Genomic DNA, 27,266 nt, shown 5'->3' on the forward strand with positions numbered 1-27,266 from the left:
GTATGGCTACACTTTAAGCTGGAGGTGTCAATTCCAGCTCAAGGGGTAGCCGTGGGGTCATGAGTGGTGGGAAGGGCTAGCTGCCCCCCCATACGTACCTAGTCTCTTGGACAGGTACGTATGTGGGGTGGCAAGCTCCTCCTGCCACTCACGCCACTGCAGCTACACTCTACTTTTAGGTTTCAGAGTAACAGCCTTGTTAGTCTGTATTCGCAAAAAGAAAAGGAGTACTTGTGGCACCTTAGAGACTAACCAATTTATTTGAGCATGAGCTTTCGTGAGCTACAGCTCACTTCATCGGATGCATACCGTGGAAACTGCAGCAGACATTATATACACACAGAGATCATGAAACAATACCTCCTCCCACCCCACTGTCCTGCTGGTAATAGCTTATCTACAGTGATCACTCTCCTTACAATGTGTATGATAATCAAGTTGGGAAATGGCCCAACTTGATTATCATACACATTGTAAGGACAGTGATTTTTCCCAACTTGATTATCATACACATTGTAAGGAGAGTGATCACTTTAGATAAGCTATTACCAGCAGGAGAGTGGGGTGGGAGGAGGTATGGTTTCATGGTCTCTGTGTATATAATGTCTTCTGCAGTTTCCACAGTATGCATCCGATGAAGTGAGCTGTAGCTCACGAAAGCTTATGCTCAAATAAATTGGTTAGTCTCTAAGGTGCCACAAGTACTCCTTTTCTTTTTACTCTACTTTTAGTGCACCAGCTTGATCAAGCGCAGGTACGTCTCCTCGAGCTGAAACATACAGCTCCCACTTGAAATGTAGCTGTAGCCCTTCTTGGTATCATTATCTGTTTACCATGGAGATTAAATCTGAAGGTTTATCAAAAGGAAACAAATTTTTGAATAACTGGGTACTGTGCTACTGAATTGATGATTCTAAAATAAATCCCAGGTTGATGACATTATGTAATATAAGGGAATCGTAGTGATGTTAGTGAGAGATCCAATATTACAGCTAAGTTATAAACTTTAAAGTCCATATCGTTATAACAAGTGGGGTGGCAGATCTTACATTGATGCATCTAAAGGGTGAGTTTATTCCTAACTAAAGAGCAAATCCTAGAATGCGCTGCTGCCTCCCTGTGATGGTGTGACTATGTGATTTGAGGCACAAAGAGTGGAGAGATAATGTATGGCTAGCTAGTTTCACTTATGGGAGGATTCTTAAAAGCGGGACCCACAGTGCTTCTGTTTTTAGACATAAGTTTAAAAGAGAGAGAGTGATCAGCCTGAACCTAAACCCCAAATCTGGCATGGGTTCAAACTGAACACAGGTTTTGATCCAGATTTAATGAATGGGCTATATTAGTACAATGGGGGTGAATCTGAACCCTGATATCCTTACATTTGGAGGGTATGACACTCTGGGGTGCAATCCAGATCAGTGGGGGGCTGTGTTACCCCTGCCCTGAAAGCTGGGGTGCCTCACATTGCCTTGCTGCTGTAGCTCCCACTGACGATGCTCACAAACAGCCTGCCAGCACACAGGTCACACCCTGAGTGTCTTTGTATAGGCACAGCCCTGATCCAGCCACACTCAAGTCATGTTACTACTTGTAGGGTGACTCCGAATACACTCACAGTCTCAAATTTTCCCCCCAAAACAAGTGTTCTGCACTGCCCAGCTCTCTCCTGGACAGTCCAGATATATTAGGTCCATTGCCCCTCTAAAGGGATCAATATACAACAGTCTGCTACTTTAAATGCAGTTACTCAAGCAATTCACAACACTGGTCCTACAAAGAGAGAGATTTTAAGTGAGCACAAGTATAAAGCATTGAAGTCAGAAATGGTTACAAGAGAAATAAAGATAAAACCCTAAACTTAAAATAGACTTGGTTCCAGGTGAAATTCTTACCACCGGTTCTCAGTAAAATTGCTGATCAATTTTCAGGTCAGGGTCTGTGCCCAAAGTCCACAGGCTGTTTCTTTTCTCTTCTTAGGTGGAAGAAAGAGAGATAGCTAGGGAGAGATAACGTGGGGTGTTTTTGCCCCTCAGTTTTATAGTTCAGTCATCCTTAGAAATGCATTTTCCTGAGGGTTACCCCCAGAATAAGCTCATTTAAACAGTAAAGAAGGTGACATGGTGTCCAGTGGTGAAAGAGGTCTCCTATCTTCCCACTCTTGATGCCTGAGGACCCTGTTTACAACTTAGATGTAAACTGAGGTAAACAGACATTCCTTTGTTTAGGACAAACCTGTTTTACAGCTCTTTCCTAGGCAGGGCTGTGTGATTTTGAACATGTGCTAATAACCTCATACAGGAGGATTTCATAACTTTACACATAATGTTGCTACATACATTTCACCATAATATTATTGACCAGCAAGTTATTAGTTTTCAAATGATACCTCACAAGGCGTATTTTGGACAAAGATTATTACAATGGTTCTTAGGGTGTGATTATGGAGGTACATTTGGTCACAGAGCATTCAAAACCAGGCCTGGATGGGAATCAGGATTCAAATTTTGCAGCTCAAATCTAAGTGTAGTTTTTTGTTTGTTATAAAACTTGATTTTATTATTTATCTTTGGAGGTGCATTTTATGTGACTAATTAAACTAAAACACATCACTATTGTTTTGGTGTTATTTTTTTAAACAAACCTTTGAACTTTGCATTTAGGGTGAAAAAAAGCTTTTGAAAAGTGAACTTTTCCACCTGTAAACCAGCACAGCAAAAAAAGAACTCACTTCCCCATTTTTGCTTTAGGTGCCAAGTATTTCACATACAGCTCTAAATCTAATCTGCCAAATTTCCCTCAGTACACATGCTGAGTGAAATCTGACCCCCAAAGGCACATTAGCAGATTTTAAAAATATATATCATAAGATAGAAATAATATCTGGAAACCAGGACAGAATTATACATCTCTCATCTTGTGATCATGCAGATATCAAGAAAAAAATGCATAGACCTACAGAACTGTACCCACAGAAAGAAATATGAGAACACATCAGAGTCAGCAACTAATTCTGAGACCTGGCAAGCACTGAATTTAAAAGGCCATTTTGTATCATTCCCTTTTAGTTCTTTGTCATTGCATACAGATCACAGCCTTCACTGGCATTTTCCAGAAGACATGTGGTTTATCTCTGGCCTCTCTTGAGGGCTAGTTTAGATTAAATCAGGGACAGGTGAACTTTTTTGTTTAATTTTGAATCCACTCTAACATCTTAGATTCAAAAGTTTGACTCCAGTATTGCTGGTTTCAAGTTCTGGTTGGAGAAGACTGAATAACAGAGCAGATAGGCTGTGCTTATGTGTGTAAAAGAGGAAGAGAGAAAGAAATGGTGGATGCTGGTATGATGATATCATCAAGTATGAGTATGGGATGGGTGCGTTACTCAAGAATGATTAAGCCATGAGGAAGTTATACACTGTGATGGTTTATATTATCATGTTCACCACTTTTACAAGACTATGATAAATTTTGCACAAAGTATGCCTTGTGAGGTATCACTTGAAAAGTCATAATCTATTGAATATTATTGTCTTGGAAAAATATATGCATCAACACTGTATGTGAGGTTATACATTTCTATTATGTAACATTTCTGTAACATGTTCCAGAGTTAGAAAGGCAGGTCCAAACCAGTTTTTCAGGGGCAAAGACACACTGGCACCCCCAGACAGGTATCAACACAGTCAAGTGGGCTATCACTTACTTGAGCTGCCGTTCTCCAGCAACGGAAAGGTGTGAACGAGAAATCTACATTTCATCACAGGGACAGTTCAACCCTCATGTCCACAAGAGACTACTTGTCACCTGCACCCCAGCAGGGGGTAATACTCAAAGAAGGGGCAGTGGTATAAATATGAAGACAGTAGCCTCTTCACCTCTCCTCCCATCTCTCTGCTCATATCATCAACAATTCTCAAAGAACTGAACTAAGGGGGAGTGGTCCGAGGCTGAAAGGAGACCCAGCCTGTGAAATTTACAACAGCATACGGCAAGACAAAACCTTTGCTTTAAAGTTGACCTAGCTTATTAAATTAGATATTAGCTTGCATATTACTCTTTTATTTTCTTTTGTAACTGTAGTGGGTGGCTGCCCCACTCCTATACTAGAGGGGGCTCCAGCAGGCCGGAGAGGCTGTGTAGGTGGGCTAAGGTGCCAATCAGAAGCTGAGTAAGAGATAGCCAATCAGGGCCAGGCTCAGTCCTATATAAAGGCTGCCCAGGAAGGGAGCAGGTAGTCTCTCCTAGGTCTTCAGAGTGTGAAGGTCTGCCTCCTGTGTGAGGGGATTAGCACCAGGGATGGGGCAGGCAAGGGGAGCAGAAGGAACTCCAGCCTGGTATCTGCCAGGCTGCAGGCCCCAAGGGAAGGGCTAGGTCAGTGCAAAGGGGATGAAGGGGAAGCAACCTAGGGAGAGAGGCAGACAAGGGGAGAGAAGGAGGGCAGGAAGGCTGCTGCCAAAGGGTCCCTGGGTTGGGACTCAGAGTAGAGGGTAGGCCTGGGTTTCCCCCTTGCACATACACCCAGCCCTTGGATGTGACGATAGTGGACTGCACTGGATCTCTGGCAAAAGGGGTTAGACTTTGGGGTGTGGTTGGCTGCTGTGGCTGGGTGAAGTGAAAGACTACTGATAAACCCCTTCCCCCTGTAAGGGGGTGAATGAGGACTAGGGGGCACTGCTGGAGGGCAGTGTCTTGAAGAGGATGCTGCAAGAAGGGAGCAACACAAGTCTAGGCGCCAAGAGAGGGCGAGAGATGGACAAGGCACCAATGGCAGAGGGCACTCTGCATGAACTGAGCTAATTCCCAAGGATGAACAGCAGGAGGTGCTGTGGTGGTGAGTCCCAACCCTGTCACAGTAACCAATCCTGACTTTTATGCATCATCACTTAAAATCTATCTTTCTGTAGCTAACAAACTTATCTCATTGTTTTATCTTAACCAGTGTGTTTGGACTAAAGTGTGTGGGGAAACTCCATATGGGATACAGGGCTGGTGCATATTTCATTTTCCTTTGATGAAAGTGTGGACTTTCTATGACATTTGCATTGTTCAGTAGTGTGCTGGACTGTACAAAATGCACATTTCTGGGTGAAAGTCTGGGACTAAGAATTTGCAGGTGGTCAGAGTGCTCATGTGTTTAACTGGGAGTGAATTTTGTGTGCTGAAGGCTGTGTGAGAAAACCCAGGAGTGGATGTTCTGAGAGCACAGCAGTGTGAAAGGCACCCAGGCTAAAGGGTTAAGGGGACACAGCTGTTCAACAGTCCAAATTGTACCCTGGGTTATGTTACATACACATCATCCCAAATGTCTGCCACTAGAACCTTTATATCACACTACATAATCTTGTTTTCTGTGTATGCTACAGAAAAGCTATTTTATGTGTTTAAGTGAGTTTTAAAACTTTTTAATGGGATTGGGACTTGGTTTTATCCTTCCATCTGTAACGCCAGGTGCATTAGCTAATTAGTGCAGCTGTACAGGGCTCAATTTTACTATTTGTAAAAATGTCATGAATGTTAAGTCTGTTGCCTCTAGCCATGGAAGGACACGTCATGAGTGCTGTGTGCCGCACTGGGAAGATAGAAATCTTCTTCTTCCAGTGGGATAAAGCGCTCATTGCTAGCCCTGTAGGACTGAAAGAGATCAGACTTGAATGCTGTGACATTTTTATGGCTAGAAGAGCCATCACCAGTCTCAAGGCTCAGAAGGAAGGGGTTGGGGAGAGATGCGAGGGGGTTGTGGAATAAAAGAGGGTGTTAACATTTGAGGACAGAAGTGGGAATGTTGACTTTTTTCTTAAATGGGAGGTTTGGAATGTTAGAATAAGTCCCAAGGAGATGGATTAATTGGCAGAGGGCCGGTGCAGTGCTCAAAGGTGAATGATAAAATCCTTTATCACATGGCTTTGACATTTGCTACATAGATTTGATAGATACACACACCATACATGTACATCCCACCCACTTGTTCCAACATGGCTTTTAGAGGGTGCTGCCTGACCCCGATTAGATAGCACAGGGTTTTAAAAATTGAAGGATATTACTGTCACAGAAGTTAGAAATAGAAGAGGAGACCTATTAGCCCATGCAGTACATCTTGCTAGCTGTGAAGGATTGTTCCCCTAAATTAACTAGTGATTTGTTCAGCCATGTTTTAATTTTAGCATTTCAAGATGCAAATTCAGTCTTCTACAATGATGAGCTATCCGAGGAAGTATTTTTCCCTCTGAGAGCAAAAAATCTGTAGCTTGTTTTGCAAATCTGTTACTGTATTTTGAAATCATTTACCTACCACCTGGGAACATTACAAATTTGACATATGGCACTGTTATTGCCTGCCTCCTGGCAAAAAGTGTAGAGCATCTACATGAAATGAGAGCGTGGAAAAAGGAGCATAGTGCTCCTCCTAATAGAGCCCATGCTCTTAAACTGTTCCTGAACTACTAAACCAAGCATGTGGGGAGGGTCCAACATTTTCACTCTAGGATGCTTACAGTTAGGCATCTAAATCAGTAGCCTATTTTTCAGAGTTGCCTGACAACCATGGAAGTTTTTGGTGCACAGCACAACTGAAAACCAGGGGCATTATTTTTTCTTGCCTAACTAATAGGTGCCCAGTTTCAGGCATTCACTTTTGAAAATGCTGGCCAAAATACCTTTCAATGGCCAAAACTAAAATAATTGGGTTGTCTATAAAACATCCACATGACTTCAAAAAAGGTGGGGAAGGTTATGACATGATGTTACACAGGATTCAAAAGTTATTTCAAGACCTTTTAACATCCCACCCAGTTTACTTTTTAAGTTAATCAACCTAAAGCTAGTCTGGGAGTTACATAAGAACCTGAAGTGTAGGCAGATTATAATTTACAGAAGAATACAATTGCTATAAATATCACCGATACTTAAGCTGATATCCTCTGTCTCATTCCCTTCAATAAACTACCAATCTAGATGGTTACACATACCTGTTTTGGGGGCATTATTTTAGTGTCTGATTCATTTTGCTAAACAGATGGAGTCAGTTGAATGAACTGGGTAAATCTGGAGAATAAATGACAGCATATGTCTGAAGTGGAAGTATATACACTGATTTCAGTCAGCAACTTTGTATCCAATCTAAATTATGGGTGCATTTGAGTAGACTAGGAATTTACAAAGCTCAGTCATTTCCCTTATCTTACAATATTATGAATCTGATATTTTAGCACACTCCTGAAACTAACTGATGTACGCCTTGTCAGAGAGAAACTGTATTTATCTGTATTCCTTCATGATCTCTTATTTTTCTTACCATTTCTCTTATAATTGGCATTCTGGTCTTATCTAATACAAGGTCACAACAGTCTCTTTCACAGCTGTTTTCTGCTCGCTTCGCACTATCCCTGCTTCTACAAATCTTGCGTTATTAAAGCTAGAGTTAGCCCAACTCCTGCTCAATATAGAGGCCTGCATCCAAGTTCCCTTTATCTACTTCCACAGCATGAAAGGACAAGTGGTATGGCAAAAAAACCCCTACAGTGGAATCCAGCATAGTTTCACATTAGGGAAGCAAAAGCGCATCGTCAGAATGACAGTAAGATCAACCAATGGAACTTCCCTTCTGTATGACAAACAACCTGCTTTCTCATTCCAATCTGAGCCTGGAATGGAGACTGACAGAGCACAAAATTATGTGGTTTATATGCATTTTCTCAGGGTAGCCTGGGAAGGCCAGGGTGTTAAGAAGATTAGTGAAATGGGTTCTCTCTTAAATGTATACAGAGATTATTTTTTAGGGTTTTTTTTAAACAGACATTTCTGAAATCATTTTCCCATGCATTTCCCAGCAGCAATAAGGTAATAGCACATAACTGCTTCATCAAAACAGTCTGATCGTTATGTATTTATGCCAAACACATAAAGCATTTGGCTGTGTGTTACTGAGCTGCTTAGGCCCAGGAAAGTTAAACATAACATTATACCAAACTCACTTCTAGCAGATGCTAGCATAAAGCCTCAAGTGAGCGAAAGGCGTGCTGAGGGGGAATTACAGGGCCAGTTACCATCTCCACTGGTGTAAATCCATGTAGCTCACTGAAGTCAATGAAATGACTCCAAATAACACCAGTGCCTCAGATCTGGCCCATAGTGTTCAAGATTTCGGCAACTGCCTTTTCACCAGCAAGCTTGCAGGGGGCAGTGTTGCCCAAAAGGCCCCGTAGTTAAACCAACCTAACCCTCCATGTAGAAAGCTCTATGTCCGCAGGAGAGCTTCTCCCATCGACATAGCTACCACCTCTCAGGGAGGTGGATTAGCTACGGCAATGAGAGAGCTCTCTCCCATCAGCTTAGAGCGTCTTCATTAACACACTCCAGACATGCAGCTGCGCCAGTGCAGAGTTTTAAGTGTAGACTTGCCCTTAATCTGTGCCTGACAGAGGCTTTGTCTACACTGGACTTCCGTCGGCAACACTTTTGTCACCCCCTCCCCTGAAAAGCTCCGGTGTAAACAGTGCTTTACTGGCAGGAGAGTTCTCAGCTGCTGTTTGTCAGCAGCAACACTGGGCACCTTTTAACAGCAGCTGTAGCGGCACAGTTGTATCCCTAAAAGGAGCGTAGTATAGATATAGCCTGAGTGACTGGATGGACTGTGATTTAAATCGAGGGTTGATTACACTATCCATCCAGGACTTGAAAGATAAAGACTTAGTCAGATAATGACTGGCTTTCCCACTGGAAGTAGGAGATAGATATCATCCTTGTAATAATGCATTCTGATAGCCACCATTTGTTGGCGGCAACCCTATGACTTCAGTAGCCACCTTCCCAATTGTAGCTACTTCCTGAGGGGAAGAGAAAGGGGAAGTGTGCAGATAAAAGGTAGGGGATCGATACTCAACACATTTGGAAAACAAAGCCAGCATCAGTCAAGCAAATTAAAAACTGAGACAGCATGGGGAGTGTCTTACATCCCTGACCTTTAGAAAACAGGACTTCTCTTTGAATTTGTATCAGCATCCCCAGAAAGTATTCATGATTAAAGAGCTTTTTCCCCCTCTACATTTAACAAGTATATTCAGCCCCCACCCAGCTTTTCAAGCTGACTTTTCTATGCAGGTAATGATCCATTACACAGGAGAGAGAGAAGACCCCAGGCTAGTACTTAAATGGAAATGCTGTTTCTTTAGGGTTAATGGCCATCAACACATTTTAAGTCTTCCTTCTGCATTGTAAATATGCTCCGTCTTATATTGATTGCAAACTGACCAGCAGTTCCACTGCAAAGCAAAGAGGAAAGCAGCCTGGAGCACACTGCAGGGAAGTCGTCCTTATTTCTTTGACAAGGGATTAATCCTCCTACTGTCATGCGGGAAATAAGTCTTTAAAAGTGACACTGGGGAAGAAAAAAAATCAACATTTGGGTGGGAGTGGGAAGACTGTCTCTTCTTGTTAAGTGAAAATTCCTTAAAGCTGGCCAAAGGCACATAGCCACTTTACTGTCACATTTTATTTTCTCTTTTATATCAAAGGTAACAGATTTGCAATGGCAACAGCTCAAGCAGCAGATTCTCTTATGGCCTAATATTTGAATGCTGGCAATAGGAAACCTGACGCTATTACTGAGCACAGGGTATAACAGGATCTAGATGACTATTGGTGTTCTGTCCTATGCAGTGTAGTTGTGGCTGTGTCAGTTCCAGGATAATAGAGAGACAGGGTGGGTGAGGAAATACCAAGCTTTAGCGTCACACAGTGTTCAGGTACTCGGAGTACCTTTTCCGGACCAGAAGAAGAGTTCTGTGTGGCTCGAAAGCTTTGTCTCTCTCACTAACGGAAGCTGGTCCAATAAAAGAGATTACCTCCACCTCTACCCCCACCCCCCTTGCGTTCTGTCCTTACATACATTACAGTACTGGATTCCTGGCAGAAAGCTAATTTGAAGGACCACAAAATGAAACTCAATGGGCCTGATTCTGCTCTCATACCAGTGAAATGCCATTGATTTCAAGTCAGTTATTCCTTTTACATCAGTGTAACTGAGAGGAGGCCTAAGGCCTGTTCTTCCCCTCATCCTCAACCTGCACCTGAGTTTCATTATTTAGATCTCCAGGAATGGGGAATAAACACTTTCCCCATTGCTCTTATTTTAATATGTAATCAGAGGGTATAGAGGAAATAACATACATTCTAGACCATTGGAATCTAGTGCTTTAAGCTGGGAAAGGAGCTGGATTTATTTCTTCATGCCACACCATCCAAAAATAGCATCTCTCCAAATCAGCAATTTAATGCTAAAAAACAATATTTACTTTCCATTCCCCCTCATGAATAATGGAGGACATCTGATTTCCTGTTCACACTGTCAGCACTAAGATAAACAGCAGCAGTTTACTAGCAAGTGTCTGTGTAGGGGGTATGGGGAGGGAATATTGTAAAAATAATGGTGCAACCCTTTCCCTCTTGCTATTGCAGTAGCTTTCAATGCATTGTTTTCACAGTTGTACTTTTACTAGTTAATTAACAAAGGGATGCATTTCTATTTCTGATGCACATACAGGGCCAAATCTTGCCCCAGCTGTTACTGTGTGGGGAGCAGGAATGTTGCAGGAATTCTGTAGAGACTTGCAGGTAAGATGTGCTGCATAATGCACTTTGTTGCTACTTCAACAGGAGCTGTTAGCATTCTTGGCTAGCATTTGCACCCGACCGTGGTAGGCACACCAGGTTACTCAGGTCGGACTGGATACACACCCTAGCTCTCAGACCTGGCCATTTCCACTTAGCTAGATGTCTCACCTCTCTAAAAATCAACCCAGTGTTAGGCAGAAGTCCACCCTACTACTTTCACCAGTGGAGAAGAGTCTCCTTAAACCCTCTTTCTCTTCAGCAGACCAGAGAGCAAGGGGAAGATCTGTTTCTCCTTATTTAGACTTCATGTAACTCTTAGCAGACTTCCATTCAGCTACCCTCTAGTTTATATGGTGTACATGGGAGGATCAGGTGCACAGTAAGTAATGTTTGTGGAAATACCATTCTTTTCAAATGCCTACTCAAAGAGGGGGAAAACTTGACTTAAGAAAAAATGTTTAACTTTATTTAACTTGTAGAATGATGTGAGCATCTTGAATGGAAAACCAGAGAAACAAAGAGTACCACCAAACGGTTTTGCCCCTTTTGCTGGCAAGGCCGATAAAACACCTTCATTTTGAAAGCACACATAATAGATCACTTGTCTTCATATTATACACACTTTAAAAGTTTTTATGTATTTTCATGCTTACATAGAAAACTTCCATCTCTTTTTTTCAAAGATAATTTAATCTGATAGTTTGTGAGATGTTTAGCTTTAGCTCACAAAATAGCAACTATTAGTTAAAACGCCCAAAGCAAATACAGCGAGATCTGTATTAAGCGACCACTCTAGGGAACAAAAATCGGTTGCCTGATGGAGATAATATTCCAAAAAAGGAGGAACAAAACTTTATTTAGTACACGAGAAGATACTCTGCAGCAGCAGCCTCCTGAGAAGTTTCCCTGTAGCTTACTCCAATTGGTGGTAGTATTAAGAGCGTTGAGCTAATGTACAAAATATAGAGCGGATAAAAATTACTGGTAGCATAAGCAGATTGTTCCACTACAATCAATCTAGTTGCTGTGCGTGCTTAACTCAGTTGACACTGATCCAGAGTTCAGTAGGTCTATTACTCCTTTTTAAAAACTTTTTAACTTTTTAAACTTCTTTCTTTAAACTGAATTTTTTTAATTAAAAAAATTAAACTCATGCAAAGGTATAATAAATCATTAGAGGCTTGACCATCCCATTATTTGCAGACATGTAACACTTACTGAAGTGAACAGAGGCTGCATGAATGCAATTGGCTGGATACCTGATCGCAAGAAGAACTGAGACCATTAAAAAAACCCACTTGATTGAACCACTAAGATGGTTAAACTGAGTAACCATATTGCTCTATCTTTTGACCTTCCTCATCCTATCCCAATCCCTAACTGATTGCACCACGTTTAAAGTGAGGCCATTATCCTGTAACTGGATCTGCTAGTGTGGGACCTTGCGCCCATTCAGAACCTCACTGAAGACAAGATATCTTACAAACGAAGGCCCCCTTGGGAGAGGGACCATATCTGTCTGTTCTATAAAAACCTAGCATACTTTTGGGTTCTGTAAAAAGAATAAAGTAATAAAAATACAATGAGAAAGATCTACTGTAGGTAAAGTCCCCACTAAAATAATCATACAGTAATAGGTGAGCACTTACCTGGACCTCACCAGAGGGCTCAAGTCATCTCCTCTGAAATGGAGGATACAAAATTGACCCAGCAGCTTTGACACCAGTTACTAAAGGAGAAAAAAGAATAAAATATCTCAAAGGCACTGAGTGATAACCATCCCAGGCACCTCCAATGTGAACATACAATTGCACCAACATTGCAAAGGTACAACAGAATCTGATCCCTGATCATTTGCTGAGAAGGGGAGGGAATCTGTTTTCATTTAGGAATGTGACTTTAAGACTTGTTACCATCTCTATTTGTTTGTTGTAGCAAAGTGTTAATCTGTCCCAGAGAGATTTGGAAAAAATATGCAGCTGCAGAGTAGGACATAAATGGGAAATTACAAAATGTTTCTTTATGCTCTTCTGAGTTTATCCCTTTCTTTTATGACCACTGCAGGAGTTAGAATTGGGGTTATATTTACATGTGTTTTGATTTGTTGTCTTTGCCTATAACTGTAGGTGCTGTTATAACCTCCATTATAAGTGGTATCTGAATTGGTTTCTAATATTATCTTTTCCAATTTAACATCATGTTATAATTTTTTTACAGTCACCTAGAGATCAGAAACCTACATTCCAAAGGCCATCAGCTCTGTGAACCTCAGAGCCACAGTGTTTGCTAGTAAATCATAGCTACAACCAAGCTGTCCCTAGTTTAAAGGTGAGCAGTTCCTATGTTCTTTCATAACTTTGTCTGACCATTGTAGCTCCCAGCTGCACATTCTGACCATAATCTAGATCTCTAAGATGCCTGATAAACAGGTGCAGAGGTCTATCAGGAAGGTGTGACACTGTCACTTGGCACAGATTACTGGCCTGTTTATGGCCTCAAACATATGTGGAATAACACAGCAGATAGGCAATATACAAAAACCTGTAGAACACTTCAACCTCCCTGGACACACAATAGCAGATTTAAAGGTAGCCATCCTGCAGCAAAAAACTTCAGGACCAGACTTCAAAGAGAAACTGCAGAGCTTCAGTTGATTTGCAAATTTCACACTATCAGCTCAGGATTAAACAAAGACTGAATGGCTAGCCAACTACAAAAGCAGTTTCTACTCCCTTGGTGTTCATACCTCTTCTGCTAGAAGAGGGCCTCATCCTCCCTGATTGAACTAACCTCGTTATCCCTAGCCTGATTCTTGCTTGCATATTTATACCTGCCTCTGGAAATTTCCACTACATGCAACCACCGAAGTGGGTATTCACCCACAAGCTTATGCTCCCTTACGTCTGTTAGTCTATAAGGTGCCACAGGACTCTTTGCAACTACAACAGATAGGGTTACCAGATGCCCTGATTTTTATAGTCCTGTTTTGGGGGGCTTTTTCTTATATAGGTACCTCTTACCCCCACACACACACTTCCTGTCCCGATTTTTTTACACTTGCTATCTGGTCATCCTAACAGCAGATCGACCTAGAATGTGTTTGGCGGAACCACCTGATCAACATCCTCTACAGCAAACAGGGAAAGATAAAGAATGAGATCTCAAAAATGGATACTCTCATAAAAAACCAACCTTCCACACAAACTTCCTCGTGGCTGGACTTTACTAAAACTAGACAAGCCATTTACAACACACACTTTGCTTCTCTACAAAAGAAAAAGGTCACTACACTTTCTAAACTACTACATGCCACAAGGGACCACAGCAATGGTTCCCTCAGCCCACCCAGCAATATTGTTAACCTATCCAACTATACCCTTAGGACAGCTGCTTCTGCTGGGCTATCTCGGGGCCTCTCCTTCTGCCCCTCCACCCCCACAAACATGATACAGTTCTGTGGTGACCTAGAATCCTATTTTCAACGTCTCTGACTCAAGGAATATTTCCAACACACCTCTGAACAACATACTAATCCACAGAGACCTCCCTACCAACACTACAAAAAGAAGGATTCTAGGTGGACTCCTCCTGAAGGTCAAGACAGCAGACTGGACTTCTACATAGAGTGCTTCCGCGGACGTGCACAGGCTGAAATTGTGGAAAAGCAGCATCACTTGCCCCACAACCTCAGCTGTGCAGAACACAATGCCATCCACAGCCTCAGAAACAACTCTGACAACATAATCAAAAAGGCTGACAAAGGAGGTGCTGTTGTCGTCATGGATAGGTCGGAATATGAACCAGAGGCTGCTTGGCAGCTCTCCAACACCTCTTTCTACAAGCCATTACCCTCTGATCCCACTGAGAGTTACCAAAAGAAACTACAGCACTTGCTCAAGAAACTCCCTGAAAAAGCACAAGATCAAATCCGCACAGACACACCCCTGGAACCCCGACCTGGGGTATTCTATCTACTACCCAAGATCCATAAACCTGGAAATCCTGGGCGCCCCATCATCTCAGGCATTGGCACCCTGACAGCAGGATTGTCTGGCTATGTAGACTCCCTCCTCAGGTCCTACGCTACCAGTGCTCCCAGCTACCTTCGAGACACCACTGACTTTCTGAGGAAACTACAATCCATCAGTGATCTTCCTGATAACACCATCCTGGCCACTATGGATGTAGAAGCCCTCTACACCAACAGTCCACACAAAGATGGACTACAAGCCATCAAGAACACTATCCTCGATAATGTCATGGCTAACCTGGTGGCTGAACTTTGACTTTGTCCTTACCCATAACTATTTTACATTTGGGGACAATGTATACCTTCAAATCAGCAGCACTGCTATGGGTACCCGCATGGCCCACAGTATACCAACATTTTTATGGCTGACTTAGAACAATGCTTCCTCAGCTCTCGTCCCCTAACGCCCCTACTCTACTTGCGCAATATTGATGACATCTTCATCATTTGGACCCATGGAAAAGAAGCCCTTGAGGAATTCCACCATGATTTCAACAATTTCCATCCCACCATCAACCTCAGCCTGGTCTAGTCCACACAAGAGATCCACTTCCTGGACACTACAGTGGTAATAAACAATGCTCACATAAACACCGCCCTATACCGGAAACCTACTGACTGCTATTGCTACCTACATGCCTCCAGCTTTCACTCTGACCACACCACACAATCCACTGTCTACAGCCAAGCTCTGCAATACAACCGCATTTGCTCCAACCCCTCAGACAGAGACAAACACCTGCAAGAGCTCTATCAAGCATTCTTACAACTACAATACCCACCTGCGGAAGTGAAGAAACAGATTCATAGAGCCAGAAGAGTTCCCAGAAGTCACCTACTACAGGACAGGCCTAACACAGAAAATAACAGAACGCCACTAGCCTTCACCTTCAGCCCCCAACTAAAACCCCTCCAATGCATTATTAAGGATCTACAACCTATCCTGAAGGATGACCCAACACTCTCTCAAATCTTGGGAGACAGGCCAGTCCTTGCCTACAGACAGCCCCCCCAACCTGAAGCAAATACTCACCAGCAGCCACATACCACACAACAGAACCACTAACCCAGGAACCTATCCTTGCAACAAAGCCCGTTGCCAACTGTGCCCACATATCTATTCAGGGGACACTATCACAGGGCCTAATAACATCAGCCACACGTTCAGAGGCTCGTTCATCTGCACATCTACCAATGTGATATATGCCATCATGTGCCAGCAATGCCCCTCTGCCATGTACATTGGTCAAACTGGACAGTCTCTACATAAAAGAATAAATGGACACAAATCAGATGTCAAGAATTATAACATTCATAAAGTCTGTAATTGTGTGACTAGAGAGATTGAAAGTTGCGATATTACAACAAAAAAACTTCAAAACCAGACTCCAGAGAGAGACTGTTGAATTGGAATTAATTTGCAAATTGGATACAATCAACTTAAGTTACCTTGCATAATGACTTAGCCACTCCCAGTCTCTATTCAAGCCTATTTCCCCTTGTTTTTTCCTACACCCCCCCCCCCCCAGACATTCTTGTTAAACCCTGGATTTGTGCTGGAAATGGCCCACCTTGATGATCATACACATTGTAAGGAGAGTGATCACTTTAGATAAGCTATTACCAGCAGGAGAGTAGGGTGGGGGGAGAACACTTTGTAGTGGTAAACACCCATTTTTTTCATGCTTTGTGTGTATAAAAATCTTCTATACTTTCCACAGTATGCATCCGATGAAGTGAGCTGTAGCTCACGAAAGCTTATGCTCAAATAACTTGGTTAGTCTCTAATGTGCCACAAGTACTCCTTTTCTTTTTGCGAATACAGACTAACACAGCTGTTACTCTGAATCCTTTTTCTTTTTGGTTTTGTACAGCATTTGCTCCCTGGACATCTGTTGTAATATTTTTGTAAAATTGCCATATTTTAAATGTATATTATATATTTGAATTGTGTTAACTCCAATGTCCATGTCACAAGGAATTTTCCTTTAAGGTGATGCTATCACTCAGTTAAAGGACTTTGCTAGTTTATTTGTTAAAAAGAAAAAAGTTGAATACACACCACATGTATTAAAATCAGAGGGAGCACTTCATATACTCTACTCTAGAGCACATTATTAATTTTGAAACTATTCATATAGTCACTTCTATCCTTATAATACAACTTCTTTCCAAATCCAGCACTACTAGGTTTCAACCTTTTATATTTAATCCATACGCTCTGTAATTATAAAGAAATGAATATTTTATTTCCTATTTTATGATAACCCCAGGCTGTTTAATTTTAGAACATGAACCATATTTTAAGTAATGCATTAAAATGTAATATATCAACTAAAATGACTTGGCTTTCTAAATAAATGGATACACAGAGTTTGATCCTTAAGGCACTTTCTTCAGGGACTGTGCTTCCACATAGTTCCCAATTACTGTTGTCCCCGAACAATGGGGGATTCACACTGCAGAGCTGTTCACCACATAAGATAATCCAAGCTGTGTCAATACTACATTATAATGGGGAAAACCAAGGGGGACAGTCACACAGAGTAGCTCCCCCTCACAAGCCCTGCCCTTTCCTGTCCTGTCTCACCTGCCCATACCCAACATGTACCATGGCAGGGGCTCCTACACAGTCTGGGATAGCAAAGACAATGTCATAGAGTTGGTGCTTCCATCCCTTTCCATGCTTCCAACCCACATCTGTCCTGCATGGATTCTCTCCACCCATAGACTTGAACAGGGGAATTGGACCCTGATCATCAAGATCTTGATCCAAAGCCCACTGAAGTCAATGGGAAAACTCACATTGACTTCACGGGGCTTTGAATCAGGCTCCTATTCGTATAGCCACTATGTGGAAACCAGGTAACAAGACCCTGTAAGGATAACTAAATACTAACAAAAGCACAAGCTCACAAGCTGGTCTTGAAAAATCTCAAATATTGTGATAAAGCAAACTAGCTATCCTATTCTACAGCAATGGTCCAATACCACTCTTGCAGTATTACTACTGATGTGTTTTGGATCATTACAGCCATTTTTTTTATACGTGAACTTAGCTTGTGTGCCTGGCTGAGATCACAGTTTGAGATGGTGCAGCTTCCAGGAAAAGAAAAACCAAAGACACAGCAGAGGACAACTCTGTGATCTTATGTCTAGTGACTTGTATGTTATGTTCTTTTCATCATTTTAGTCATTCATTTTCCAAATGTATAGGAAATGCCTGTCCTGGTCTTTAGACACTGTACAGTTAATTAAAATGCAAGCAGACACTTGATAGGTCAGAAATCCTTCAGTGCACCCATACAAACTTCATTCCTCTCCATTTCGTAACTTTTCAACCTCACTCACTGAAAAACGTGGGACATGTCATACAGCATGCCCTAAAGGTCAGTAGATCCTGGCTTCCTTTGGCAAATCCACACAAAAGATTCAAGAGCTTTTTTTCCTGGTCTCAGATAAAGGCAGTAAGCTGATATGTTCCCAAAACAAGCCCCTTAAGAAGAACAGCATTAGGCCTAATCATGTGGATTACTACATCGCTAGTCATTAACAATCCCTCTGCAGATAACAATAAGCAGTGATAGGTCTCAAGTGATGTTAATGTTCTTGTGGTGAGATTACAGTAGAACCTCAGAGTTATGAACTGACCAGTCAACCACACACCCCATTTGGAACCGGAAGTACACAGCCAGGCAGCAGCAGAAACAGGGAGGGGAAAAAAGCAAATACAGTACAGTACTGTGTTAAATGTAAACTCCTAAAACAATAAAGGGAAAGCAGCATTTTTCTTCTGCATAATAAAGTTGCAAACCTGTATTAAATCAATGTTAAGTTGTAAACTTTGAAAAGAATAACCATAACATTTTGTTCAGAGTTATGAACGTTTCAAAGTTATGAACAACCTTCATTCCTGAGGTGTTCGTAATTGTACTAATTTAAAAACTGGAATTTCATGAACCTGTTCTCTCCCACAACCAAAGGAATTAGAGATACCAATGCCACACTTTGATCTTCATTTGCTTTGGTGTAACATTTGCTGAAATCAAAGGAAACTGCCCTCATGCAAATGAGGGCAGAACTGGCCCCTGAGATGAAGTAGTATTAGATTTGACATAGAAACCTGTGATTGGCTACAGGGAACAGAATGCTGAAGGCCATGCCATTTATTTTTAGGGGACCAAGAATAAAAAGAGGATGTGCATTTATTAAGAGTTTTCCATTAAGAACTCAAATCTCAGATGTCAAGGTCACTGCATTTAGTAAAAATCAATACTCTAGCCCACACATTGCAATGATTCACACCCCATGTGTCACCGAGCGTGCGTCGGATGCAAGTCAAGATCAAGATTCATCTTGGTCATGGATAGAAAAGTTAACAGCTAAGGATGCTGTTGTTTCCCAAAAAACTAGTTACCTCAGTGCACCACTGATGCAGATGAGTTAACACTAGTTTCTCTGGTTATTGTTTATTATCTAGTGACCTTAAACTGCAATAATTAGCCAAGGCAAAAACTCACCAGGCTCCTGAGTCAGGGAGAGGCTTTCATAATATTATGGAAACTGGGGATACAGCCATCTCTCAGTTTGAAGCAGTCTGAAAACTGTAGGAAAAAATGCTCCATATTCTCTAATTGAGTTTCATATAGTTGCATAATTGGTGGGATAACTTACATGACTGGAGTACTGTCATGGATGGATATAAACTGTTCAGGAAGGACAGGCAGGGCAGAAAAGGTGGGGGAGCTGCATTGTATGTAAGAGAGCAGTATGACTGCTCAGAGCTGCAGAAAAACCTGAGTCTCTGGATTAAGTTCAGAAGTGTGAGCAACAAGGGTGATGTCACGATGGGAGTCTGCTATAGACCAGGGGGATGAGGTGGACGAGGCTTTCTTCAGGCAACTAACAGAAGTTACTAGATCACAGGCCCTGGTTCTCATGCGGGACTTCAATCATCCCAATATCTGCTGGAGAGCAATACAGCGGTGCACAGACAATCCAGGAAGTTTTTGGAAAGTGTAGGGGACAATTTCCTGGTGCAAGTGCTGGAGGAACCAACTTGGGGCAGAGCTCTTCTTGACCTGCTGCTCACAAACAGGGAAAAATTAGTAGGGGAAGCGAAAGTGGATGGGATCCTCATACAAGGAAGAAAGAAGAGCAGCAGAATACGAACCCTGGACTTCAGAAAAGCAGACTTTGACTCTCTCAGGGAACAGATGGGCAGGATCCCCTGGGAGAATAACATGAGGGGGAAAGGAGTCCAGGAGAGCTGGCTGTATTTTAAAGAATCCTTATTGAGGTTGCAGGAACAAACCATCCTGATGTATAGAAAGAATAGTAAATATGGCAGGCGACCAGCTTGGCTTAACAGTGAAATCCTTGCTAATCTTAAACACAAAAAAGAAGCTTACAAATGACCAGGGAGGAGTATAAAAATATTGCTCAGGCATGCAGGAGTGAAATCAGGAAGGCCAAATCACACTTGGAGTTGCAGCTAGCCAGGGATGGTAAGAGGAACAAGAAGGGTTTCTACAGGTATGTTAGCAACAAGAAGAAGGTCAAGGAAAATGTGGGCCACTTACTGAATGGGGGAGGCAACCTACTAACAGAGGATGTGGAAAAAAACTAATGTATTCAATGCTTTTTATGCCTCAGGCTTCAAGAATAAGGTCAGCTCCCAGACTGCTGCACTGGGCAGCACAGTATGGGGAGAAGGTGACCAGCCTTCCGTGGAGAAAGAAGTGGTTCAGGACTATTTAGAAAAGCTGGACGAGCACAAGACCATGGGGCTGGATGCGCTGCATCCGAGGGTGCTAAAGGAGTTGGCGGATGTGATTGCAGAGCCATTGCCAATTATCTTTGAAAACTCATGGCAATCAGGGGAAGTCCCGGATGACTGGAAAAAGGCTAATGTAGTGCCCATCTTTAAAAAAGGGAAGAAAGAGGATCGGGAGAACTACAGGCCAGTCAGCCTCACCTCAGTCCATGGAAAAATCATGGAGCAGGTCCTCAAGGAATCAATTTTGAAGCGCTTAGAGTTGAGGAAAGTGATCAGGAACAGTCAGCATGGATTCACCAAAAGCAAGTCATGCCTGACTAACCTAATTGCCTTCTATGACAAGATAACTGGCTCTGTGGATGAGGGGAAAGCAGTGGACATGTTATTCCTTGACTTTAGCAAAGCTTTTGATACAGGCTCCCACAGTATTCTTGCCAGCAAGTTAAAGAAGTATGGGCTGAATGAATGGACTATAAGGAGGTGAGACAGTGCAAGGCCAGATGGCTATAGAAAAGTAGTGGGAGATAGATATATTAACTCTAGGCTAAACAAATCCCTGGTACCAGGATAAGTTAAATGGCAGCTGCTTCAGGTCAATTAAGACACCTGGGGCCAATTAAGAACTTTCCAGAAGGCAGGGAGAATGCTAGGTTGATTGGGACACCTGAAGCCAATCAGGGGCTGGCTGAAACTAGTTAAAAGCCTCCCAGTCAGTCAGGTGGTGTGGATGTCAGGAGCTGTGGGAGGAAGTTGTGCTGTTGGAGAGACTGAGCAGTACACACCATATCAGGCACAAGGAAGGAGGCCTTGAGGTAAGGGTGAAGCAGAGCTTGAGGAAGTGGGGGCTGCTGTGGGGAAGTAGCCCAGGGAATTGTACGTGTCATGTTTCTAAAAGGTCAGCTACCACAGCTGATACTATTGGGGGCCCTGGGCTGGAGCCCAGAGTAGTGGGTGGGCCCAGGCTCCCCCCCTTTGCTCCCCCTTCCCCCGATTAATCACTGAGACTGGGAGACAACAGAGACTATACAAGGGAGGATAGCTTCTCCTCACCTCCCTTGCTGGCTTATGATGAAAATGGCTCACTAGACTGTGACCCTTGTCTCTAGACAGAAAAGGATTATGTGGAGGGTCACAATGAGCCTCTGAGGCTAGTGAAATCTGCCAGGAAACGCAGGACCAATGGAGACAAGGACAGAGCTTTGTCACAGTGGATAGAAAGCTGGCTAGATCGTCAGGCTCAAGGGGTAGTGATCAATGGCTCCATGTCTAGTTGGCAGCTGGTATCAAGTGGAGTGCCCCAAGGGCTGGTCCTGGGGCCGGTTTTGTTCTGTATCTTCATTAACGATCTGGAGGATGGTGTGGATTGCACCCTCAGCAAGTTTGCAGATGACACTAAACTGAGAGGAGTGGTAGATACGCTGGAGGGTAGGGATAGGATACAGAGGGCCCTAGACAAATTAGAGGATTGGGCCAAAAGAAATCTGATGAGGTTCAACAAGGACAAGTGCAGAGTGCTGTACTTAGGACAGAAGAATTCCATGCACTGCTACAAACTAGGGATCGAGCGGCAAAGCAGCAGTTCTGCAGAAAAGGACCTCCGGGGTAGAGTGGACGAGAAGGTGGATATGAGTCAACAGTGTGCTCTTGTTGCCAAGAAGGCTAATGGCATTTTGGGCTGTATAAGTAGAAGCTTTGCCAGCAGATCGCGGGACATGATCATTCCCCTATATTCGGCAGTGCTGAGGCCTCATCTGGAGTACTGTGTCCAGTTTTGGGCCCCACACTACAAAAAAGTTGTGGAAAAATTGGAAAGAGTCCAGCAAAGGGCAGCAAAAATGATTAGGGGGCTGGAGCACATGACTTATGAGGAGAAGCTGAGAGAACTGGGATTGTTTAGATGGCAGAAGAGAAGAACGAGGGGGGATTTGATAGCTGCTTTCAACTACCTGAAAGGGGGTTGCAAAGAGGATGGATCTAGACTGTTCTCAGTGGTATCAGATGACAGAACAAGGAGTAATGTTCTCAAGTTGCAGTGGGGGAAGTTTAGGTTGGATATTAGGAAAAACTTTTTCACTAGGAGGTGGTGAAGCACTGGAATGGGTTACCTAGGGAGGTGTGGAATCTCTTTCCTTAGAGGTTTTTAAGGTCAGGCTTGACAAAGCCCTGGCTGGGATGATTTAGTTGGGGATTGGTCCTGCTTTGAGCAGGGGGTTGGATTAGATGACCTCCTGAGGTTTCTTCCAACCCTGATATTCTATGATAATCATATCTGCTAGTTGCACATGCACAAGCTCCACTCATCTACTTGTAAAATGGATTCTTGCCCTTGTGGCTGATTTAAAGCCAATGGAGTGAATGCCTTTGCTCTTTATTGAGCAGGATCTTTAATGCCTCTCCCAAAGAGGTCAAACTCTGGCAATTCTGAAGCCTCGTCCAGCTCAAAAACAAAACAAAAAAACATGGACAAACAGAAAGCAGTAAATAAGCTGACAATTAATGCACAATCTCTGGTCTTCAACTTCTGCAACATTCTTTGAGGAAAATAACAGCATCCTGAATGGATGTTTGACCTGTGACAGGAGTGCAGCTTTGGGCCTATGAGTTACTGATTAGTTGAGAAAAAGAATTCTGGTTACCTAGATGTAAGAGGGCAGTTGGGTTCATTATCTCTGTTTTTCCATTATTTTAATTAATGATTATTACAGTAGCCTCCAGCTGAAAATTTCATCTCAGTAACATTTCCTTTTACTTGTGGCACCTTAGAGACTAACAAATTTAGTTGAGCATAAGCTTTTGTGAGCTACAGCTCACTTCATCGGATGCATGCAGTGGAAAATACAGAGGGGAGATTTTATATACACAGAGAACATCAAACAATGGGTGTTACCATACACACTGTAACAAGAGTGATCATTTAAGGTGAGCTATTACCAGCAGGAGAAAAAAAAGATAGTTTGTAGTGATAATCAAGGTGGGCCATTTCCAGTAGTTGACAAGAACATGTGAGGAACAGTGGGGGGAGGGGAATAAACATGGGGAAATAGTTTTACTTTGTGTAATGACACATCCACTCCCAGACTGTTTTTTTCTCTCCTGCTAGCAATAGCTGACCTTACCTGATCACTCTCGTTACAGTGTGTATGATAACACCCATTGTTTCATGTTCTCTGTGTATATAAAATCTCCCCCCTGTATTTTCCACTGCATGCATCCAATGAAGTGAGCTGTAGCTCACGAAAGCTTATGCTCCAATAAATTTGTTAGTCTCTAAGGTGCCACAAGTCCTCCTGTTCTTTTCGTGGATACAGACTAACCCGGCTGCTACTCTGAAACATTTCATTTTGCAATATCACTACAGTGGTGCAACAAACCTGGGGCAAATGTGGGTGCAGGTGAAGAGGGAATCTGTGTATGTAATGTAGTACCACCAGTGACAGGAAAACCCCCTTCCATCTCTGTGGAGAGCATCTACGCTACAGCAGTGTAGCTGCAGTGCTTCAGATGTGCTGCTGTAGCGCTTGTGTAGACATAGCCTAGGTCTCACTGTTCTTTTATGCAGTATAACAACTAACTCCATTTCATTATGGATATTTTTAAATGGCTTTCTAAAACTGCCTGCTTCTTGAGTATTTTTCCAGAATGGCTGCTGGCTATACAGCCCATTTCAGTAAGTTACTTTGTTTCATTGTGTTGTGCTGAGATGTTTCTGAATTGTTTGAACATTTATATTTGGAAGATACAGGGCACAGGGTGCAATGATTCAGCTCCTGGAAAAACAAAAAACCTGGTTTCAAAAGCAAGGTCCTTATTCTGTTGGGTGCCCTTTATGCATGAAAATAAACAATTCCCAGAGAGGTTCAGGCTCTTTTCTGTCTGGCTTCAAATCCACTTCTCACTGTGGCAGATGGCAAGTGATTCAAAGGTCCGTACCGTGGTTGTGTTGTGTCTTCTACAGATAATTATGTGCATTATAGTTTTAAAATATTCTCTATACCTACTGTACAGTTGTCCTCTAAAAGAACAGATCCATCATCAGAATAACACTTAAGAAGGACAAGTATAAGCAAGTGTGGAGGACATGAGGAATTTCTGGATTATTTGTGTGTGTGTGTGTGTGACTCAGTTTTCCCACTCACTTGCGTTTTGTTACCCACTTGGTATGAAGGGGTTAATCTCTTTCCCAAGACAAGAGAATAAGTGATGAAGTGACTGGGAGTGAGTCGCACAGACATGTCTGGGTTCATATGAATGGACTATCAAAATTGTCATAGTATGCCCTAGTACTGCCAACCTCAAGAGATCAAAAATCATGGCTGAGACCCTCCAACAATCATGAGACTGGCTCCCAAAATCATGAGGGTTTTTTTTAAATCATGTTTTTCATGTCTTGACTCTTTAAATTCCCCTCTATTCCTTTGCCTGTGTGAAAGACAGATGGAGACAAAGGGAGAACTTTTGTTTAAAGAGTCCTTAACGCACACAAAAATGCACACCTCTCCCTGGCTGCTCAGATGGAGACTACTTACCATCTCCTCACAGCTAAGATAAATGGATGGCAGTTCCCCTCCTATTTGACCCACTTCTCTGGTTCCTGCTGCCCTGGGACTTCTCTACCTCAGACCTATTAGAGCCACTCGCTTCCACCCCAACCTCCCCCAGGCTTCTCCTCTGCATGGGTCCAAGCCAGCACAACTTCCCAAACTCCTCCCTCCCTGGCATCAGGACCCTCTGTCTGCTATAGGCCCATATATAAAGGGCTTGGTGGCCAGGAAGGCCTGCATCCTCAGCATTGCACAGAGCTCTGTCCAGATTCCAAGCCCTGAAAAAAAAATCACAGGATCAGAGGAGCTTTTCCATACCATCATGCCAATTCCTCCTGCAGGTGCCAAAATCCCATGACTCACAATCAGTTTGTGAGAGTTGGCAACACTGCCTTCCCCCGGCTGATCAGAAGGGATGCCCCTTACCCACCACTCCCCCAGGCTTGAGAAGCTGCCATTTCATGCCCTCAATATCCCCCCCACATCACTATCCTCTGCACCCTCAGCCTGCCTTCCTGCCCCCTCAAACTTACTATACCACATTACACTGCAACCCCTAAATCTGCCTCCTGCTCTCCCCATTCACTTCCTTGCTGGCTTCAGTCTTACTGACAGTAATAGAAGATGGTGGCCATTTCCAATAAGGGAAAATCTGTGGGGTGGCAGCTTTTCATCCTGTTTCCGGGAGCACCCGGAAAAGCACCCCCCAAAATCTCTGGAGTTACGATAAAAATGGCAAGACTTTGCTATAATGAGCTCCATGAGAGTAAGTCTCAGAGAGAGCAAGCAAGGTATAAACATAAAACCCTTCAAAACGTGTACAGTGCAGTCATTAATTGGAATGGCAGATAGGGGGGAGTGTTGATGCTTCAATTTGAGTTAGTCTATGCGAAGGCCAGGAGAAACTCCACAAGCACAGCAGCAAGAGTGTCCACATTGGTGCACAGTGGCATCTGCCCGAACCTGAAAAATTTTCTTCAGAGGGAGGATGGCAGTTTGGTTTCCATGCTGACTCACTCCTGAAGCTCGTAATTAGAAAGACCTGAACTGTGTGCTAAACTTATGGTACGGATAAATACCACTTAACTACATCCTTATCTTGTTGTCAGGAACATAGTCCTGAGAACATGCATCCTCAAAACAGTGTACTGAAGTCTCGTAGGATGATTTTCTTAAAGGAATCACCCCTGTAAAATCAGGATGGTAGATACCTTACAGGGTAATTAGATTCAAAACATAGAGAATCCCTCTAGGCAAAACCTTAAGTTACAAAAAAAGACACACAGACAGAAATAGTCATTCTATTCAGCACAATTATTTTCTCAGCCATTTAAAGAAATCATAATCTAACGCATACCTCGTTAGATTATTTACTAAACGTTCTAAGACTCCATTCCTGGTCTATCCCCGGCAAGAGCAGCATATAGACAGACACAGACCCTTTGTTTCTCTGCCTCCTCCCAGCTTTTGAAAGTATCTTGTCTCCTCATTGGTTATTTTGGTCAGGTGCCAGCGAGGTTACCTTTAGCTTCTTAACCCTTTACAGGTGAGAGGATTTTTCCTCTGGCCAGGAGGGATTTTAAAGGGGTTTACCCTTCCCTTTATATTTATGACAAATTACATTACAATGTGTCTCTTCCTTGGGTATTTGTTAATATGCAAGCCAACATTGCATTAGCATACAGCATGCTGCCTTAATCCAATTGCATCAATCAAATCTTGTGTGATAACTCTGTTCATAAAAGAATTACATTCCTTACAAAAAATTTTACAATTTTCAACTATTCCCCCCCCCGCTCCTAAGCCTTGTGTCAAACCTTAAACTAAGGATGGGATTGCTATGGCAGCCACTAATCTGTTTAAAAAACAAACATACAAAAACCCAAACAACCCACACTTACTTGGCAGCCCAGGCCACAAACACTGGTTTCAGGCAAAAGACATGCAGTTAGCGAAAGATGCCAATTGCTCTAGAGACATCCATGCTTTCAAATGGTGTGAAAGAGGGGGCAATAGCAAATTCAGTCCTTGATTAAAGACAAACTGTGATCCCAAACTCCTCACAGGTGCTCATTGGGCATATTCTGTGCACCTACATTTCCAAAAATGCATTTCCACCATTAAAAAAACAAACACTTTCTGAATGTTGCTGTTTCAAGCTTTGTTTGCTAGCCTTTGATCTCCATCTGTCTGCTAGCCTTTAATTTCTCATGACATTGTGGCTGAGCAAAGCCACAGCATTAGAAAACAGTTTCTTGACCCATAAGCAAGACACTATAGAATTGTCAAGATCAGCCCGTGTGCA

General features: G+C 42.7%; 1 protein-coding gene across 2 annotated transcripts in view; it reads right to left on the reverse strand.

Annotated features, from left to right (window-relative positions):
* TMEM108 (transmembrane protein 108) overlaps positions 1–27,266 on the reverse strand; it is a 384,089-nt gene that overhangs the window by 257,343 nt on the left and 99,480 nt on the right. For both annotated transcript variants that reach the window (XM_084619368.1, XM_084619366.1), the window contains exon 3: positions 12,261–12,340. The gene's annotated coding sequence lies outside the window, so the exon portion shown is untranslated. The remainder of the gene's footprint in view (positions 1–12,260; positions 12,341–27,266) is intronic.

The sequence above is a fragment of the Lepidochelys olivacea genome (genome assembly GCF_965140295.1).
Source record: "Lepidochelys olivacea isolate rLepOli2 genome assembly, chromosome: 2".
In the NCBI taxonomy this organism is placed as follows: domain Eukaryota; kingdom Metazoa; phylum Chordata; order Testudines; family Cheloniidae; genus Lepidochelys; species Lepidochelys olivacea.